This window comes from Apium graveolens, chromosome 7 (assembly GCF_009905375.1).
Source record: "Apium graveolens cultivar Ventura chromosome 7, ASM990537v1, whole genome shotgun sequence".
Lineage (NCBI taxonomy): Eukaryota > Viridiplantae > Streptophyta > Magnoliopsida > Apiales > Apiaceae > Apium > Apium graveolens.
In genome coordinates, this window is record NC_133653.1 from 207236609 (window position 1) to 207259346 (window position 22738).

The window sequence follows — 22738 nt, forward strand, 5'->3', positions numbered from 1 at the left end:
GAAAGACATTAAAATAGTAAGTTTGTTGGGCATATATGACGACTATTTGTTTCCTTTTATTGGTTAAAATTATATAGAAAAATAAATAAATTTTACGCTTTATAATAATATTATTTTTTAATTGGATTTTGACAAAAAATTAATATTACAAAGTATAAATATTTTTTTATTAATTACAATATTGCAAGTAAAAATTTATCAGATAGATACACATATGTTTGTATTCGTGCAAGTTAACGTTTTTGTTGAAAAAAAAGTTGGACATTATAAATTTGTAGATATGTTTGAATATGTGTGTGTGATGTAACTATGTCTCTTTGTAAGATGAAAGATTTTAAGATTTTATGTTTTCACTATTTAAAAAAGTTATGTTGTTGATATTATAAATTTGTAGGTATGCGTGCATACTGTAGCTTTGTTACTTTAAAATATGTACAGTTTTCAGATTTTATATGTTTAAAGATAGCTATTTTTGGTACCTATTTAAATGTACGATATCATATATATAATTTCAATTGAATTGATATTTCTTTTAGTTGAAAAGGGTAATTGATTGGTTATTACTCCACTTGTCCCTAATTACATGTTCATTTTGATTTTTTAGGAGTCAAATTGACCAATTTTTGACTAGGCCTGCAAGTTGCTCACCCAAAAGATCATTAGCAGTTTTTGGTTGGGTTTGAGCATCTTGCAGCCATTGAGAGATGAGGTGAGAAGGTTGTGGAGTAGGGTTTGAGGTAGAGGTTATGTCTGTTTAGTTTGAGGTTGAGGGGTTGAAGGTGGTAGGTAACTCTATGACAGGAGTCATATTTGGACTCACAAATATTGTTGTGGTTGTGATAGTTTGTTGTTCACCACTAGTGGGAACCTCCATTTGAATTGGAGGGGAGTTGACTAGGTTACTATCATGTACCATATCCTCAAACCCTTGTTCTTCTTGCAAAACACTGGCACTTGAATGTGCTATACTTGCCTCCCCAATAGCTGGATCATTGGCAATTTTACTCCCAGCTTCAATTGACAATGCAATTTCAGCTAAAGTTTTGAGGGAGTTGTCTCTACTTGAGGAACCTCCAATTGAATTGGAGAGGATTTAGATAGCTCCCATTCAGGAGTATTACCCTCAAACCTATCAATCTATGAAGATTGTTTGGCACATGAAGGTGCTAAAGTAACATCCACAGGGTCTTCAGTTAAAACTGCTGAAACCCCTGTAGTTTTGATGGTGTCATCAAGGTCTACCCCAACTTGTAGCCTCTCACCATCTAAATGTGGTTCCCCTGAGTAAGATGCGTAAGATCATAACTGAGTGTTGGCAAATCCCCCTGAGTAAATGAGGGATTTTCAAGTGATATGCTCAGTGTTAGTGCCAACCATATTTATTCTTTCACCAACCTGAGAGTGCTCAAGTTGGGGAACTCTGTACATATTGCACTAGGGAGAGTGCTTTGTTCAATAGAGACATCTTGTTGAGAAGTGCCCCTAAAGTTTATTTATTTCCCTCTTTTACAACTGCATCCTTTTGGGAGGATACAGAGGTAGCTCCATGAGTGGTCAACTTAATTTTCTTCATCTTCTTTGGCTTCTTGACCGGGTTAAAATCTATTTGGATTTGATCATCACCACTCTCACTTATGACATTTAAAGGTGCCTACTTTCTCTTCTTTTTACTAACTTCACCCTTTTGAAAGGATGAAGCAGTTGGTTCCCTAGAGAAGAAGTGGTCACAGTTATGGAAGGCCCCTGATGGTTATCCTGTGTTTGTCCTTCCACGGGTGCATGAGTCATAACTGATTTAGAAACTGCACTTGACCTCATGTCAGGCATAGGGTAGGGATAGGTCCTAAATCTTTCTAACATAAAGTTAGTGAGATTTAGTGCTACCTCCACCTTATTCTTTGTAGTAAGTGACCCAAATAAAATCTTAGACACTTACTTACAATTGCCTATTTTGTTTATATCAATACCTTCAAGCTTATGTATGTCTGTAACTTTATGGCTTAAAGTATACATAATAAATCTAGGAAAGAAACTTTCCTTACCTCTATTCTCCAAGGGCATGGTGAGCCTGGTACTGAGTTATTCCAGGATTAAAAGCCCCATATTTATGTGCCTGTTATGAGCCATGGAGAACATCAGTTTCTGGACCATACTGGATATATTATCATACCAAGTCTTCCTTGCTGGTGAAGGCTCTCACAATTGCATCAAAGAGAAAAGACCATTCTCTCCTGAGATTCTTCTTGTTCAGGCTGGACAGATTGATCTTCTCACTGTAGTTTATGAGATCCATAAACTCAGTTAACTCCTGTTGAGTTGGTATTTCCATCATGCTAGTTGTAGGAATGCCCAATGCATTGTTGACATCCATAGCATCAAAATCCACTTGTCTGCCTTGAATTGAGCAGTTAACCACTAGGGATACAGCTTGGTCCTTATGCATTACAGTATTGACCATAATAGGGTACAGGAAATCATTGAGTACATCAAGATACAGGATTGGATTGACAGTAAGAGCACCTGCAAGATATGACTCATAAAGAAACTTCACAAAACATTTGAAGCTATCAGGAGCTTGGTTAGTATCTGTGAAAGCCAAGTAGTTGGTGCCCTCCATTGGGATAAAAGTTCTAACATTATATGCAACCATTCTGAGTGTATGAATTTGAGTGGGTAAGAAATTTGCGAGAGAAAGAACTCGAAATGAGAGAGAACAATTAAGGTTTGTAAAAACTAGGTCAATTGAGATCTCGAAAGCGTAAGAGGTATTATGTCGAGATGTCTGGGTATTTATAGAAAAAGATAAGTGACTTGTTGAGAAGTAGGAATAAACGGTTGAGATTTACTTATCGAGAAGTCACGTGAATGAATAGATACATATCGATATGTCACTTTCCTGACTTTTGTCGAGAACTAGATAGTGACTTATCGAGATATCCAATAAATACCCAGTTTGTCCTGAATAAACTGAATTTTTCCAATTTTTATTTGTATAAATCAAAATAAAATTAGAATGATTTTATATCAAAAGTATTTTACTAAAATAATTTATTAAATTAAATTATTTCGGTTCTAAGTTATCGAGAAGTCTAAAATTTATAATTGTAGAGTACTCTATAAATAAACATATATCAAGATCTCCATAATACTTATTGACATGTCATAATGAGGCTTGTCGAGAAGTCCTTTGAGAAGTCAGGAAAAAAGATTTATTGAGAACTCTATCGAGAAGTCTCAAAATGACTTATCGAGAAGTCATTTAAACTTATCGAAAACTCAGTTCTCTCCATACTTTTGTTCTTTTCAGTTCTGTCTTATATTAATTTCACATATTTAAAATGTAAATTAACAGTTAGACAATTGTTCTTAGAATCTGAAAAATTCCAAGTTGAATTTTAAATTTAGAAAAATAAATATAATGAGAATTCTGAAATATTTATAAATCATATTCCAGTTAATTTCCAATTAAATCAATTAATTTTGATTTATCAGAAATTATCTGCTGCAACATATTAGCTGAGTTCTTTCCTTTAGGATGAATAATTTAACATTCTAATTTCACTAAAAAGTCTAGTGAAAGTTGTTTCATCCAAAGGTTTAGTGAAAATGTTAGCTAATTATTTTTCTGTTGGAACAAAAATGAGTTCAACAGTACCATTTGCAGCATATTCTCTAAACAATGGTACCTTACATCAATATGCTTAGTTCTAGAATGATTAACTAGATTAACAATAATAGATATGGCACTGGTATTGTCATACATGATAGGAATTTTGTGTAACACTAGACCATAGTCCATTAGTTGATTTCTAATCCAAAGCACTTGAGCACAACAACTTCCTGCAGCTATATATTCAACCTCAGCTGTAGAAGTTGACACAGATTGTTGTCTCTTACTGTACCAAGATACAAGTGTGTTAGATCCCGAATTATCGTAGAAGGGGGGGGGGTTGAATACGATACTCACTAAATTAAAAATTCTTTCGAATCTTTAGCGAATAAAATATTTAGTGCTCGGTTAGTGGTTTCATATTCTTGAGAGTAATAGTATTTGGAACGATAAAAACGAGGAACACAAGATATTCGGGGAAATATATATTCGTATATAAATCCTCGAGGGTGTTGCTACACTCCGGTAAATAAATTAACCGGTTACAATCTAAGAACAACAAAGTTCCTAGCTACTACAAAGATTTAAAAATTAAATCCTATACAATGATCTAACTTTTGTTTGTCTAAGGATTTAATTACTGGGTAACGATTATAATGCCCCTATGAATATACAAGAGTTAAATTGGGTATTATAACGTTACTCCGGTGAGAAGTTAAACGGATATCAATGTGCTGAGCTTCTCTGTATTCTCTTTATTTCTTGTTTTCATCAGCTCTCGTGAGAGAGAAGATGAACAGAACTTATAACAATAATAATACTATCTTGTTATTTATTCTGCTTCTCTGTGTAGACTTTCAAATTCATTGGACAAGTTGCAATCTTGTGTCCACAAAATCCTTTTCATTTGCTACAATGAAATCAATGAATAACATTTCTATGGCGACTGAGCTCTGTGGTGACCAACATCCCCTGTGCTTTCTCTGTGTCGATAACTCTGTGGCGACAGAGTTACTTGTGTCTTCTCTGTGGCGACAGCTCTGTGGCGACAGAGTTTCCCTTGTGCCTTCTCTGTGACGACAACTCTGTGGTGATAGAGTTTCCCTTATGGCTTCTCTGTGGCGACAGCTCTGTGGCGACAGAGTCACTTGTGCCTTCTCTGTGGCGACAAAACTCTGTGGCGATAGAGTTACCTTAGAGCAGTTTCTCTATGGTTACAGCTTTTGTGGTGACAGGTAGAGAGAGCTGTCATGACTTAGAATATTTTGGCTCTTATCAAACCATTCTTCAATGTATCAATATATTCTTTTGTAATTAAATTAAAATCCCTTCTTGTATACTGATATTTGGTGCACTGGTCTAGTTCACAAACAACTAGCATTGAGAGAACCTAATTCAATTTAACTTGTGTTTCTGAGTTGATACAGATTGGTTGAATATCCATTATTTCTAACACTGACTGTCAACTAACAAATGTACTTTCACTGGAATCCTTTATGGTACTTTAGACAACGTCTTTATTGTTACTACAATCTTGAATACTTTATTTACTGTTCTTCACTAACGCTTGTACATATAAATGAACTCCTGTCAGTAAATATGACTTCAAGACTGTAGCTGTCTTCTTTAACCTCTGTCTATACCCTGTCTTCACTTCTTCAGATTCCTATGCTTCATACACTGTCTATCTTCAATCAATGCCAATACACTGAAATCTTCCGGTAGCACTTGTATACTGAATCTTCAACCTTTCTGAAACCCTGAAAGTCTTTAACCTTTATTTTTTACTGAGGCATGAACATATTAATGAACTTCTTTCAGTGACCTGTAGACAGACTTCAGGCTTTCTTCTAATCTTCCGATTCTTGTATTTGCCTTATCTTCATTCTTCCTAATTTCTCGTGTAGACGTAGTATTATTAACCTATCCTGTTCTAGTGTTGTTATTGTGTTGAGTTATCACGTAACTGTTTATACAGCTACATGGTCTCACCAACAATCTCCCCCTATTTGATTATTAAACTTAACAAACAAATTAAATAGAGAGGATAACTCAACTAACAACTAGAAAAAGTAATGTACCAGGACTTGTAAATAATGCTACTGGTTTTCTGGATCAAATACTGCATTTCCAGATTTCTTGAGTAACTGAAATGGAAGATGCTTGTTCCTCTAGCACTGAACTGATCTTCAAGTAGTTTCATCTTCATTTCCTTGGTTCTTCAAATCTCTTCTAGATAATACTTCTCAGTCTTGAAGTAATCATCAACAACTTCTTTTGTACAACCACATTTCCTGTTGAGAAGCGCATATCTCTCTTGCTTCTCCCCCTATGAGAATCAACTGCTTAAAGGAGATCACCTTCGTCTACCACCTCTCCCGTACAATAGGATCCGCAGAAAAGAACTAATGGTACTCCCCTTTTGGAAAACAGCTTCTCCCCTTATGAAGAATAGTGATGAACCAAACCACTTCTTCTGATCACTAGGAAATCACCTTGTGTTTACCACCTCTCCCGTATAATAAGATCCGCAGTTACAAACAACAATGGTGTGGTATAGTGTACATGTGCTTTACCTTTTTCCTCCTTCCTGCTATTTCTCCCCCTTAGTTGAGGAATCCTCCAAACTATTATATAAGCTTTTATCTCCCCCTTAGAGAAGAAATATATGTTGTTGTCTGAAGGAGTTCTCGTATGTTACTTGGTTGGAAAAGAAATAACAAGTCAGAGTCTGATCAACCATGTCCCTTTAAATGCTGCAAGAATGACTTCACTGTTGATCATCATGTTCACCAATCTTCCCAACTCCTTATACCTCCCAACTGTGAGATCACCAATTGTTACCGATTGTTAGCTCCCAAAGGTCCCAAAGTATTCTAATCCAATCTGTAAATGTCAGGTTCCTAAGAGTTAAGTTCCAATCATAAACAGAATCGAGACCCAAAATATCAAGAACCATGTTTAGGGATAGGGAATGAGATATGGTGTTTCTGTCTTTCTTCCTCACCGTGAGTGTGTGATTCTGTTTCGTGTACCTCACAAGTATTTCACTCTTCTCTCCACTTGTATTTACACTCATTCTCACAAGTGTATCACTCCTCTCATAGCTCCAAAATCCAGCTGTACCTGCAAGGAAAATCACCTTAGTCATTTTTAAGGAGGTCACATGTGGTGCAATGGGAGTTCGCAAATCCCCATCCTTGTTAGACTCGTCAGATGAATCTGATTCATAATCTACAAGTTGCTAGTTTCTCTTTGAGGGTTCCAGATTTAAACTCTGGGAAGGTAAACAGTGATCCAAAGAATTTAGCATAAAGATCAAAGTTCCCTTCTAATGTCTGTGAAGACATTTCCTTGTGACTCATCAGGTAATATCTGAATTATTGTCAACAAGTTGCCGATCTACACCTATGTCAGATCCACTATCCGCAGATACATCCAGGTTTATTACTCCTGGGGAGGTAGACACTGACCACTGATATATGGCTTATTGGATCAGTATCCTCTCCTAACACCTGTAAAGGCAATTGGTCCGTTAAAGAACCTTAAACAATCGAATCTGACCGTAAAATGGTCGAAACTCTTGTTTCCGTCAACTCATCCTTTGTGTGTGTAACCTTTCCTTGTGCATCATAAATTGTTTATGTTTGAGGTGGTGACACTACATCGGATATCCTGGCCGACAGGCGAATTTCAATAGACGCACCCTGTTGAGAGGATGAATCTAGTAACTATTTTATGCCTTTTCAGCCATTACATCTTTTTGAGAAGATGTATGGGGGCTAGCAGTTGCCTCAGTTTTAATACTACTCAACTTTGTAGGAGACAGAGCTGCTGGGTTGACTTCAGAACCTTCCTTATGTGGTGCACTAAGGCACTTTCTCCCTCACGCTCATTCATACTTCATTTTAGGGGTAAGAGAGTGTTGGTTGGTTCTGTTTCTATGTTTGTCTTTACAGTCTGAGATAGAAGTTGTGGGTTTTCAACCTCATGACTATCAATGAAAGAATGCCATTGGAGGCTGAACCTGTATCACAGAACATATGACAATATCGAGATAAAATGCACTTAAGATCTATAATGAATGAAAATTATGCATTTAATCTTTTGAGAGAAATGATGTACAATAGTGATTTCAAAAGATTTTAATGAAATAAGCAATCACCAATGTAGAAAGAAGTTTGATTTTCTCCTAAAACTGTTCGAGCGCACAAGTCTGTTTTTATGCCTAAAAAGATAAGTGATTTGATAAGACACAGAATGATGACCTAACAGTATTAAGAAGAGAAAGAAAGATTTTATCTTTCAATATGAATGAGTTTTTGTAAAAGCATTGATCACTTAGGGTAAAGTCTAAACAATTCTCATTCATGTCAAAAGCTCCATAATCTATCTTTATAAAATTATAATCAACAACATTGGGTATTGATAAATAATCTTAATAAGACTGACTATGCTGCTGATTTCAAATTTTAGTGAATCTGTCAGATATAGCAACTCATATAAATTCACCAGAACTTAAAATCTCACAATTATCTGTAACAAAATATTAACAATATATCATTGACTGATACTTGTCAAGTACTTTGGATACCAATAATTATGTTGCCTCCTATTTTAAATATTAAAATAAGATATCAATGAATTAAATACCAATTATCTATCAAAAAGACATCAGCATTCAATTTCATATATCATACAATTGTTAACTCCTAACAACTATAATATCTCAAACAATATTGGTTCGATAAATAAAGCAATATTAACCAATATTGTCTTGTTTGCAATCTTAGAAAAATATTCTAAGTTCCATATACTTTGATCCATTGAGTATTGCATCTATTATCAAAGTGTTTAGGAATTTGCAAATAAGTATAAAAATTATTCTAGGTGAACAACATATGGTTACTTCTAATAAAGCAAAATCTTCATTGACCATAGTTGTACTTCAAGAGATATTTTTACACTTTTTATATTAGTATAAGTGACTGAGTATAAACATTGATTACTTAGAGGAGTTCTAAGTAATGTCACAAATACTAATACTTCAAAATTAGTTCATAGTTAAACTCTTAACTAAATATCATTAACTGATATAAGTCAAAAATTACACACAACTAATCATGCTACAATCATATTCTGATTTCAGTGAATTCTTGAGATATAAGCATTGCTAAATTCACTAAAATCAAAATCTCATAATTAACTTATAACACATAAGTTACAATCAATATACTAGATATCAATTGTTGACAGATTTAGTTATAATCAATCATGCTGCTTATTTATTTTAAGTTAGTTTAAATTATGGAGCAAATAAAATCATTGAATTGCTTCAATTTCCATAATCCAAACTACCCAAAATAAATATTAAATAAATAAATACTAAATATGTATGAGTTAGATATTAGCACTTAAATGTTTTCATAATTATCCTTGAATAATCACCAATAGGATATATGCCTTATATACATGGCAATCACTTTCTATATAATTAGAAATTTTAGAAATACTTTCTAAGCATATAAAATATTGAGAGTTTTATACCCATGACTTAGAAAATACTTCAACTTTCAATATTAGTGATTTTAGAAATAATTTAAATCAATTAAAATAATATTCAAACTTAATGCTATAATACTTAACTACCACAAATGTATATGACATTGTAATCATGATAATCAAGATAGTAGCCCTAAGTACGAGGTACTGGATTACTGATAAATTCACAAGTTCTTTAAATATTGAAGATTTAATACTTGTGAACTTATATGAAGAATTCCTTACAGATGGGATTTCCATCTAATATGCAGTGAATAATATCCCACACTTACAAACCAGTCTTGGAAAATTAACTTTAACAAGTGATTTAATAAATGTTTCTGCCAGTAATTCTTTGACTAAAGACATGCTCTCTAAAGTAATGATACCTGGTGTGAAGGTGCCTTGTCATAGAGTGTTCACAGAGTTGTTGGATTTGAGGTTGTTTCTTATCATAACAAGAAATCAATCTTCTTCCACGAAGTTGACAGCTTCCTGAGATGCTTCTCCTGTCACTTAAGTTGACGGCTTCAGAGATGCTTCTCCTGTCTTTCTTACAACCTGCATAATCTGTATCTATATAGCCAAACATGTTAAACACAATATCTTTAGGGTACTTTACTCCAAGAGTTGGTAGTCCCTTAAGATATCTAATAATCTTGTTAATAGCTATAAGATTGGATTCTCTAGGATCCACTTGGAACCTTGCACATTGGCATCTTGAGAACATTATATGTTGTCTATTAGCATTTGAGTAAAAGAGTGAGCTCGTCATACCTCTATAGCTTGTCATTATACCTGAGTTGCACTGATCAAGCTTTAGTGGTTTCTGTTGGTAAGTGGTCTTAGCATGTTCAGAATCTTCCAAAATTTTACATCTTCAGAAGATCCTTATACTTACTTGTATTGCCATCATCCTTTTAGTTTACCTGTGCTCCTAAAAGAATTGTTCTTTTGGCTTGCTTGAGCTCCTAAAAGAATTATCCTAATGGCTTGCTTGAAGTAATCCCAAAAAGAATTACAACCTTTCCAACACGCTCCTCCATACCTACTCTGCAATTACTTAGCAAAAAATCTTGCACAAGTTTTTGTTAGTAGACCAACATATAACATTATCATTATATCAGAGCACATATATAATATTATGTTTGTGCCTAGTGATAAGAGAGGTATTAATATGACAACTCTACTAGATCATATTAGACTATAACTTCAGTTAGAGTGCCATACCATGTCCTTGACGATTGCTTGAGTAGTATACCAGTTCATACCAACCTGAAGTGAGATTGTGAAGAAGAGATATACAGAGTTCAATTGATCTGCTACTGCAAAGTCCATGAACTGTGGTGCATTGACTTCCTCTTTTGACTCACCAACCAGGAGTGCACTTGTACACATCTACTAGAGTCCAATTCCAAGTGTAATGTGCATCAGGTGCCTGATATGTCGTAATATCCTCAAGTCTCGTCACTGGTGCTATCTGTTAGATACTGCTTCCTGATAATAACCTAGCATCCAGTTTGGCCTTGTCCCTCATAACAATGCCATTGTCATCCAGTTTGACTTCTGGTTATCCTTGTACCAATTACAAAGTTGTCATTTGGTTTGGATACCGGCTTCCCTACAATCTGCTTGCTGACTGATTGAGTTCATCTTGCTTTATAATCACCCAATCAATCCGGATCTATCAGAGCTACTGTAACTTTCTTAGTTTCTTCTTCAGATAGAAAACTAGAGAAATAATCATTCACACTCAGTAGCCCTGCTAATCATTACTCCACCATCTGGATCATTTAAGAACTAGACTCTGGGAACAGACTTGACATCAAACCCTTTGTCTCAGCAGATATGTTCTTGTTGTGTCCTCTGAATTTTCAATGTGGTGTTGTGTCTGACTAGTTGATCCTTCTTTTGCTCCCCCTAAGCTGTTGCTGGGATTTCCTGAAAATCCTTACCCTTGCTGACTGGCTTCATTGAAATAATGAGTTGTGTTATACACTGCCATTCCACTGCTTGGATATGAATCATCAATACCATCAATTTCTCCTTTAACAGCTTGGAGCATGGAGTTGTTGAACTGTGCACTTAGACATTCTATCACATTCTGTTGATCAACCACAAATGCCCTGTAGGTTGTAGACTTCACTGAATAGCCATAAAGAATATCCTCACATTGTAGAACATTCTCTCCAAACACTTTCAGGTTATCCAGTGTTTGCTTCTATCGGCCATTAACTCATTAGTGGTCTTCATGTATACATCTTGATCAAGGCTTGATCTAACTTGTTGTAAACTGTATTGACTACTTCATCCCTTTGGTATTTAGAAAGTCTTGATTAGCTTGATATTTCCCTTGTAGCTTTAATCAAGTTCCGGTTCTTCCTTTGTACCACTCCATTATGACACAGAGCTTCCAGTGCTGAATATGTCTCAAAATATTCTTGATGTTATAGATATTAATCAGAACTGCTTCTTAAATTCAGTTCCATTATCTGACCACAAGATCATTTCTTTTACAGTTGCTTCCAACTTGATCTTCTTTGATGTGATCAATCACCATCTGTGATGTCTTGTCTTGAGAACGCACAAACAATAACTTTGTTTAATAAGAGTAGTCAACCACCATCACTAAGGTATATCTTTGCTTTGATGTGATGTTGTCTTTGACTTCTCTTTCTGACATGCCTCACATTTATCATCTTCTGAATTCCAGATGAGTCAGTCCTCTCACTAACCCTTTTTCATAAAAAAGTTCCTTGAGTTGATGTTCAAGGGTGAGAGCTTCTAACTTACTCTTAATTAGATCAAGCTTCTCAATCTTCCTGCTTTAGATGAGACACTAATCCTTCATTGAATTGATATTTTTGTCCTTTGATACAGAACTGTCTGATAAGAGGATTTGTTCCTTGATTCTCCAGCAAGAAGTTGCTTCAATTGTTATCAGCAACTCCAATTATTAGTTGTTATCAGTGATAACAATTGTTGAATCCATGATGACATCCCTTTTCTACATAGCTTGTCCCGTAATTAAAACCTTTGCTGTCATCTTCGAAGATTATTGACGGAAAAGCTTTTGTTAATTACATTTGATTGTGAGGCTCTTTCTTTGATCATATGCCTTGAGTATGAATTATCATGAATACATATGAATTAATTGACCTGTTATGTCCTGCATTCACAAATGGATTAACAGTTCTTGGTACCCAACTTATCAGTTTGGGTCCAGATGGATTAGAGATATTATTATAAACAGAGATAACAACAGCTGCAACCTTATCATGCTAATTCTTATCTTTGACTGACTATGGCGCCCCAAAACCCGGGGTCAGGAGTCTCGGAAGGCATGCCATCTAAACTCACACAACTCACACTACAATATGTAAATACTCACGCTTCACGACCCCACACTTATCACACACACACACACTTACATGTTATTGTCTTGGAAACGAACCATCATAACTAGAGTAATTGTTAACCATCAAATGATATTTATTACAACCCAAAAGTAATTAATCTTACCGGGGAGTGACCTTTAGGTAAGGCTAGTCCGCCGGCCAAATATACGTTTCTTGTTTCTTATCTTACATAAGTCATACTTATAAATAAGTCGAACTATAAACAACTGAAAACTAATCCAGCTTATTCTGACTACCTGTGGTACATCACCAAACAATCTACGGAACAGCTGGCCATTTCCTACCCGTTTCCTGGATGTGGTTCTCATGGCAGGCATCTTGATTCACTGTTGTGTTGTGTCAATTTAAGAAAACAAGTATGAGCTATAATGCCCAGCATAATAATGTACAGTATGAAAATGACTGTATGATAACATCATATATGATAATTATGTTTTATTCAAAAATAGTTTTCCTTGGTGATACACACCTTCTTATGAAAACAATTATTTAAGGGATTTTAATATCCTGCGAATACCTTAATAGTAATCCCAGCACCTAGGCTTGGGTTACGGTATTGCATCTCAATTCCAATTGGAAGAATTAGGACACTCGTTGGAGCCACCGTATACGATGATCAGTCGTAATACAATTATAGTAACCTTTTCTACTAGTAGAAGGACGACATTATCGTACCCGGTTATCACCCTTGCCGCATTCGGGCTACGTGTCCCATTTTCGGGTATACACATACTTCACAAGTTCCTGAGTACACTGGGTACCTTCGCCTGCGGTACCTTTGGTAGTCCATCTAGCACACATAGTACCAGAGTCTACCCCTCCCTTGTCCTTTAAAAGAATTCTATCAATCTCGAGAACTCGAACCACATCGAAGTTCCCCAAGCATTTTGCTTGTTGATAGAAACAACTTATCTCTCTAAGATATAAGTGTATATATATGTATATACGTACTTCCGAGAATTAAGGAGGAAGTACTAAGGATGTGAGTTGACCGTTGTCAACAGATAATTAATAAGGGGGAAAAATTATTCGATATTTCACCGACATTCTGAAATTATTCGAATGATATTCTGGAATCAGAAAGTATATTTTAAATCAGGATCTATGATTTTTAAATCAATAATAATCCCTTTAATAAATAATTAAGTGATAATCGATAGATAATTAAACCTCGAATGAGTTTACTCTTTAAAAGAATATTTAAAATAATATTCCTCAACTAGTTTGTGTCTACATAATTAATAATCTATAATGATTAATCGGGTTTGAAATAAATAAACGTTGGAGTATACTACTCCCATATAAAGGAATAAGTATATAATATTTATTATTCGAACAATAAAATATAGTTGAGGGAATATGATCGTTGGAAAAATCGTTTTAATAAAAGTTCGAGGTGTTTTAATATTTCGTAAGTGGACGTTGAGTCCCTTTAAAATGTACTACTATGGACTTATAACCGTCCTATAATATTACCGGAATGATTACCGGGTTTTATCTTAAATCCCGACCGATTCTCGGTCTTAGATAATACGTCACGCGTAAAGAGAAATAAGATTTCACGATATATACTTATCGTACAACATCGCTACATTATGCGAAAATTCAACAACTACGCATCATGGAAAACATGGTATTTATGCAATGATAGTAAAACAATACTTTCACAACACAACAGTAAAATGGAGTTGGGTTCGTAAACTTGCCTGGGTATCTCGAGGTGGAGGATGCTCTAGGTTCCGCTCGGAAATATATAACCATAACACAATTCATTTCGTTAGGTCCCGTTCTAATTTACGGCAACTCGCACTCATGCGCTACTTGTTATGCATCCTCTCAACTTATATTACCCTTATTATTCCTTTAAGTCACATTCATATTATGGTCGCTTCATTTTCCTAAAGTATCTTAGGTTCATTCTTATTATCATCGTCGGCTCCGCCTATGGATTCTTACGGTTTCTACTCGCACGGTCTCGGCTCCGACATTTTTATAAAACTGGAAAATCATTATTTTCACTTGAAATTTTTATGGAAGTTAGGAAACTCAACATGTTACTCTATGTAAAAATTTCATGATTTATGAACATTTTATATTTTCAAAGTTCGTAATTCGTAGTAGTTTTTGTCGCGTAAACCACTTTTAGTAAAACGACCATAACTTTTGATCCGTAAATCGGAATCAAGCGATTCAAGCGCCTAAACGATATTTATAACATTGTCTATCCTAAAAAAAGTTATTTTTTAAGAATCTACAGTTTACAATTTCGGGACTTTCTGCAGAAACTTAAAGTTACGATTTGTTGGTTTTAACGAAGTTACGTTTACGATCGGGGTTTCGTTTACGCCCTAACTCTTTACACAACCACCAAAAATCATCATATCATCATCAAAACACAAACTTTTATCAAGAACTTCATGTTCTTGAGGCAAAAACAACCAACCTTAAATCTATTTAACTTAATCATCAAGATTTCACCAATAACACTCATTATACTAGGTTTACTACCACATACTAAATGGATCTTAAAAATGAATCTTAAATAAAGTTGGGCCAAAGATTTTTAACTTTCTTGAAATATTGAGATGTTTTATTGAGGATGGTGGAGGGTTGGAAGTGCTTGGTATGATTTTCGGAACCTAAAACCACCATTGAAATCAAGAAACAAAAGAGAGGTTACTATTCACACTATTCACTAGTGAGTTTCTTGAATTTATTCCACCCATCAAACCTTGATAAAAAGAGATGAAAGAATTTTCTTACCTTATTTTAGTTGCTAGGAGGCTTGATAATTAATTGGGTGATTTTACAAGAGCTAGAACTTGGAGTTTTTGAATTGGATTTCCCCTTTTTCTCTTGAATGGCCGAATGGAACAAATGGGGATGGGGGGTTTATACTCCTCTTGGTTGCTTCTCTTGGATGCTTTGATAGGTTGTTTATAGGAAGATGAGGTGATATCTTTACAATTGATTTTATTCTCCTAGTATAGCATTTTAGGTTAATTCTTGGTTGCATATGTTAGGGACAAATCCTAATAGCTTACTAGGTTACAAGCTAAACTACAAGGTTAGCTTCCTTAGCACACTATTTTGCTAGCTAGCATGGTCATCCTATGGTTAGCTCACTATTTGATGAAGTAACCATGGTTACTTCCTTACCATGGTTTAGTTAGTGCGTTATGTTTATTTAATCGTTTACGCGTTCGCTCGGTTACTTAAACGTTCTCCGTAATACTTACTCGTAATTGGTTTGCAAAGTAATTCCTTTTGTATTTATTCCTTATATTTTTATTTATACTACTTGAATATAAATCCGTAGGATTTTAATCTTGTAGTTATATTGTGATTCCCGTAATCCTCGATAAGTCGTAAATACGGCCGTTTTTCAAAGTTCGTTTTCTTCGAAAACTAATAGACACTCATTTGATACGTATAGTCATAATATCAACTCCGAAACTCATTTTCTCATGCACTACATAGTGTGAACTCAAAAGTTTTTCCCGTCCGTCACGGTTACTATTCATTTAAACGTTTTACAAGGTCTCAAAAATTCGAGTTATTACACTGACCATTTTCTCCATTTTAATACCCTCGACAGATTTGTCTCTAGGCTAGGGGAATATGGTTCCAACCTTACGTAAGGAGGACTAGCAGTCTTTGCCCTATTGTAATCCTAAATATGCTTTTTCTATAATTAATGCAAGTACTAAGAGATGCATTCATGGCATAAAGAATAAGCAAGCATTGTATTAAGAATACATGGCATTCATTCAGAAACATTACGCATAAGAATTAATCAAGACGTGCATGATATGGAACAAACAGAATTAACAAATAAATCACTAATTCTATCTAGTCCAATCCTGTTGATGAATCTCATCTATCTATCTCAATCCAATTATAAATTAATACATCTTAACAAACAATTCATATCAAATGAATAAATCACATTGTACTAGGATACAGAGAGTACGCATAAACAAAGGTCTTATATGCTGGAAAAATATGTACCTCACTAAAGCAATTAATCATGTTCAACAAATATTCAAACACATATTTAAGATCATCTAAAGTAACATGCACAAGTAAACATCAATCCTAGTTACCAGAAAAATAATCTAGTGAACTAGTTCTGCATTATCTATGTGTGATGTTATCATGCTTGTGCGAGTGTTAAATCATTTAAACACTAAGATCTTTATCATGTATTGAATATTGAGAACAAAATATTGCAGTGGTTCAAGAAATTGAAACCTGAGATATGTGAGTTGTAATATCTTCAGAGATTGCTATGAAAGCAAGATATTCATGATTCTCGCCATATGATCCATCCCAATTCTTTCCCGTGCACTATAAGTTTTGACTGGCTGCTTCCCTAAGAAAACATTCCACCTTTGTATCAACTCTTCAACTGAATCCCTACTCATCCTTATTTGTCAAGCTTCCTACTCTGTTGTAGCAAAATCCTTGATAGTTACTTGACACATATGTCTTGTCAAACCTGTAGCTATCAAATCTTGTTTGTGTCCCGATCTCAGTCTTGTAATCACCTTTCGAACAGAATCTGTGAAAGTCTCTGCTTCAGAATAGATAGGCTTGATCCTTGGATATAGCTTATGTACTCCTTGTGAATCTGATACGACCAAACTTCCCTGACAAGTAAAACACTACCTTGACGAGTGAAACACTGCCCTGACGTCCAGTCCCTCAAGTACTTCTACCTGAGCTTCCTTTGATTCATCTATCAGTAACTCTTACATTCTGTCCCGAGGTTCCAACTATACTGCATGTAACTGAGATGTTTGGTTGTCCCCGCTATTCTCTCTGACCTTCACAATTCCTATTCTGTCTGACCTCCACAATTCATGTGCTCTCTGACCTCCACAACTCCTGCTTGTATGATTAAAAGCCCGGAGGAATCCTGAGTCTACCAATTCTTGAGTGCCCTTAATTTAATATTTAAGAGAAATTTAAATTTCCAATATATTTAATTTTCTTAGAAAATAAATTAATCAAAAATAAATATTTACATAAAATCTAATTTTCAAAAATTTCGAATTTTCTTAAAAATTAAATAAAACGTAAATTATTATTTAAGAAAAATTTAAATTTAAGAATCTTAAATTTTATGGAAAAATAAATAAATCAGAAATAATTAATAAGGGGTTACAGAATAAAAGACAACTCGTCTGTGGCGACAGTAATGCATATGGCGACTCTGTATCTCTGTATTAATCCCTGTGGCTATCAAACAATACAGATCGCAGAAGAGTTTTTGCCTCAACAAAAATTCAGTCTGTGGCGACAGGTGTATGGCGACAGGTGTATGGCGACAGGATTGAATCGCAACAGAGCGGTTGCCTTAAAATTTTCTATTTCGGCTGTTCCTGCGCGTGAACCCGGCTGTGGCGACAACATCACAGACTGATTCAACTGGAAGTTCAAATTGGCAGCTATATTCTGGTTCAAGCAAATCTGGCAGCAAATAATCCGAGAGAATTAATTTAAATTAAAATTTTTAGTTACTAAAATGTTAATTAATAAATTAATTAATAAATTAATTAATATAAATTTATAATATAAATTTATTTAAATTAAGTTCGTAAAATAAACTTATTTAAATTAAATTTATAAAATAAATTTGCTAAATCAAATTTATAAAATTAAAATTAAGTAAATGAAAATTAATAAAATAAATTAATTTAAGGATCCTGATTTGTGTATCAATCAGCCCGCTCTGATACCAATTGTTAAGTCCCGAATTATTGTAGAAGGGGGGTTGAATACGATAATCACTAAATTAAAAATTCTTTCGAATCTTTAGCGGATAAAATATTTAGTGCTCGGTTGGTGGTTTCGTGTTCTTGAGAGTAATAGTGTTTGGAACGATAAAAATGAGGAACACAAGATATTCGGGGAAATATATATTCGTATATAAATCCTCGAGGGTGTTGCTACACTCCGGTAAATAAATTAACCGGCTACAATCTAAGAACAACAAAGTTCGTAGCTACTATAAAGATTTACAAATCAAATCCTATACAATGATCTAGCTTTTGTTTGTCTAAGGATTTAATTACTGGGTAACGATTATAATGCCCCTATGAATATACAAGAGTTAAATTGGGCATTATAACGTTACTCCGGTGAGAAGTTAAACGGATATCAATGTGCTGAGCTTCTCTGTATTCTCTTTGTTTCTTGTTTTCATCAGCTCTCGTGAGAGAGAAGATGAACATAACTTATAACAATAATAATACTATCTTGTTATTTATTTTGCTTCTCTGTGTAGAATTTCAAATTCATTGGACAGGTGGCAATCTTGTGTCCACAAAATCCTTTTTATATGCTGCAATGAAATCAATGAATAACATTTCTATGACGACTGAGCTCTGTGGTGACCAACATCCCCTGTGTTTTCTCTGTGGCGACAGCTCTGTGGCGACAGAGTCACTTGTGTCTTCTCTGTGGCGACGGCTCTGTGGCGACAGAGTTTCCCTTGTGCCTTCTCTGTGGCGACAACTCTGTGGCGACAGAGTTTCCCTTGTGCCTTCTCTATGGCGACAGAGTCACTTGTGCCTTCTTTGTCGTGACAAAACTCTGTGGCGACAGAGTTACCTTAGAGCAGTTTCTCTATGGTTACAGCTTCTGTGGCGATAGGTAGAGAGAGCTGTCATGACTTAGAATATTTTGGCTCTTGTCAAACCATTTTTCAATGTATTAACACCTTCTTCTGTAATTAAATTAAAATCCCTTCTTGTATACTGATGTTTGGTGCACTGGTCTGGTTCACAAATAACTAGCATTGAGAGAACCTAATTCAAATTAACTTGTGTTTCTGAGTTGATACAGATTGGTTGAATATCCATTATTTCTAACACTGACTGTCAACTACAAATGTACTTTCACTGGAATCCTTTCTAGTACTTTAGACAACGTCTTCATTGCTACTACAATCTTGAATCCTTCATTCACTTTTCTTCACAGACGCTTGTACATATAAATGAACTCTTGTCAGTGAGTATGACTTCAAGACTGCAGTTGTCTTCTTTAACCTCTGTCTATACCCTGTCTTCAATTCTTCTGATTCCAATGCTTCATACACTGTCTATCTTCAATCAATGCCAATACAATTAAATCTTCCGGTAGCACTTGTATACTGTGTTAGATATATTTGATAATGTCATGGCTAATATATTTTATGTTTAGCTTTCAGATCTTACTTGAACAGGATAAATCAGTACTTAACTGTTGATCAGTACTTATACTGGAAGTCAGGACTTAAGGATATCAGTACTTATGTTATCAGGAGATAATCATCAGAAGATAGATATCAGAACTTAAGTGCTGAAGGACGATCAAATAAGGACAGTAGCTGATTAAAGGAAAGAAGATCAAGATAAACATAAGAAGAGATATGCATGAAGAAGGAATTCTGTAAAGAATGGAATACTTGGAAGAAAAGATATCTGATTGATATATTTTAGGAAGTAGAATTATATTCCATATCAATTAGCAATTATCTTGTAACTGTGTAGTATATAAACACAAACATAGGGTTTACACTATAAGTGTTATCATTATTAGAGAAGATTATTCATTGTAACCCTAGCAGCTCTCGTGATATTTGTTCATCACTGAGAGGTAACAGTTCCATACTGTAACAGAGTTTATTGTTTCAATAAAGTTTGTTTTCTGTTACTTAAGTTCTTAAAGTTCGATTTGAGTGTACTATACACTGTATTCACCCCCTCTACAGTGTGTGTGTGACCTAACAATTGGTATCAGAGCCTATCTGTTAACATACATACAGTTAAAGATCCAAACACAATCATGTCGGACACAGAAACTCCAACTATGCCTACCAAAACTGAGGAACCACCAAAGACACAAATTCAGAGTCGGTATGAGACCATCAGAGTTCCCATACTGAGACCATCTGAATATCCCATATGGAAGGTAAGGATGACCATGTTCCTGGAAGCAACAGATCCAGAATACCTTGATAGAATCAAGGAAGGCCCTCACAAACCAACCAAGCTCGCTGTTGCAGTTGCAGGTGAAGCAGCAAAGACCGTACCAAAGGAGAAGAGTGATTATACTCTTGAAGACATAGCATCAATTGCTAAGGATGCTAAGGTACGACACTTACGGCATAGTGCCATTGATAATGTAATGTCAAACAGGATAATCAACTGCAAGACTGCTAAGGAGATATGGGATGCTCTGGAAATAAGGTGTTAGGGAACTGCCATAATTAAGAAGAACAGGAAGACAATACTCACTCAAGAGTATGAACACTTTGACTCAAAGACTAATGAGTCATTGAATGATTTATATGATAGATTTGTCAAACTTTTGAATGATTTGTCATTGGTTGATAAAGAGTATTATCTTGAAGATTCAAACCTTAAGTTCCTGTTAGCTCTTCCTGAATGCTGGGATTTGAAGGCAATGACAATAAGAGACAACTACAATCTTGATGAAACAACTCTTGATGAAATCTATGGAATGCTCAAGACTCATGAGCCGGAGATGGAACAAAGAAGCAAGAGGAAAGGAGGAAAGTCAAGGACAGTTGCTCTTAAGGCTGAAGAAGAATTCCCCAAAGCAGCTTCCTCAAAGAAAGACAAGGGTAAAGCTCTTTTCATAAAGTCTGATACTGAGTCATCAAGTTCTGAGAGTAATGATGACTCAGATTCTGAAAGCTTGCCTGAGACTGATGCTGATGAGGAGATGATGAAGCTGTGTGCTCTTATGGTAAAAGGAATCACAAAGATTGCATACAGGAAGTTCAGGAAGGGAAAGAAGTTTTCCAGGAAAGGCATAAGTTCTGATAAGAAGAATTTCAGAAGATCTGAAGGCAGAGGAGGAAAGTCTGACATAGGAGATTACACCAATGTTAAATGCTATAACTGTGGTGAGAAATGCCACATATCTCCTGATTGCAAGAAGGAAAAGGGTGACAAAGGAAAGGCTCTTGTCACAAAGCAGAAAAGCTGGACAGACACCTCAGACTCTGAAAGTGAGGAAAACTATGCATTGATGGCAAATGCTGATAAAGAAAGTGCTGAAAGCAGTTCTGAAGCTGCTGAAACAAAGGTACCTCAAACTACTTATGCTTTTCATACTGATGATATTAATGAGTTGAGAAGATATCTTAAAACCATGTTTGTTAGTTATAGAGATCAAACTTTAACATGTGAAAGATTAACTTCTGAAAATCTTGCATTTAAGAAAAGAAATGATTTCTTAGAAAAAGAGTTAGTCATGTTCCATCAAACTCAGAAGGATAGAGATGATGCTTTTTATGTTAGGAATGAAGTGCTAAAAATAAATGAATCTCTAAAAACTGAGTTAGAAAAGGAAAGAGAGATTATCAGGACTTGGACTAACTCTGGCAAAATAACTCAAAATTTGCTAAGTAGTGGAAACTAGAAAGAGGGCTTAGGTTATGGAGAGGATAAGAATGATAAAGGAACTGAAGAAATTAAGTCTGTTGATAAGCAAAAGCCAAAGTTAAAACCTGTTAAGTTTGTAACTGTAAAGTCTGAAAATGAAAAATCAGAAGTTACAAAGAAATTAACTTCTGACAAACTAAAACAGGAAAAGACAGCTGAAGTGAACATAGGCTTAATGACAAAGAAGCAGCTTAAGCATAAGCTGAAAGATGTTAAGAATGCAAACAAGGTAAAATCACCTAGGAAAAATAGGAATGGAAAGGAAGGTGTCAATAAAAGCAATAATTATAAACCTGTTCCTGATGCTTCTAGGAAAATATGTCATAACTGTGGAAGTTCTAACCATCTGGCTTCTTTTTGCAGGAAGAATAAGAATATTAACTCCTTACCTTCAAAGTCAGGAGTTAAGAGTCAGTCTGTTAGATACAAACCACAAAATCCTTTTTTTTATTGTGGTAGTTTATGGCATTCCATTTATACTTGTAAGGAATATCATAGCTTGTACTATGATTATTATCAAATAAAACCTTCTTTGAAGAAAGTTTCCATTGTTCCTTCTAGTGTAAATTCTGATTCAAAGTCTGATAGTGTAAGTTCTGATAAGAAAAATGTTAACATAAACTCTGATGCTAAATCCGCTGCAAATGTTAACAAACTTAATAAGGCCAAAGGATCCAAGCAAGTCTGGGTCCTTAAAACTAATAATT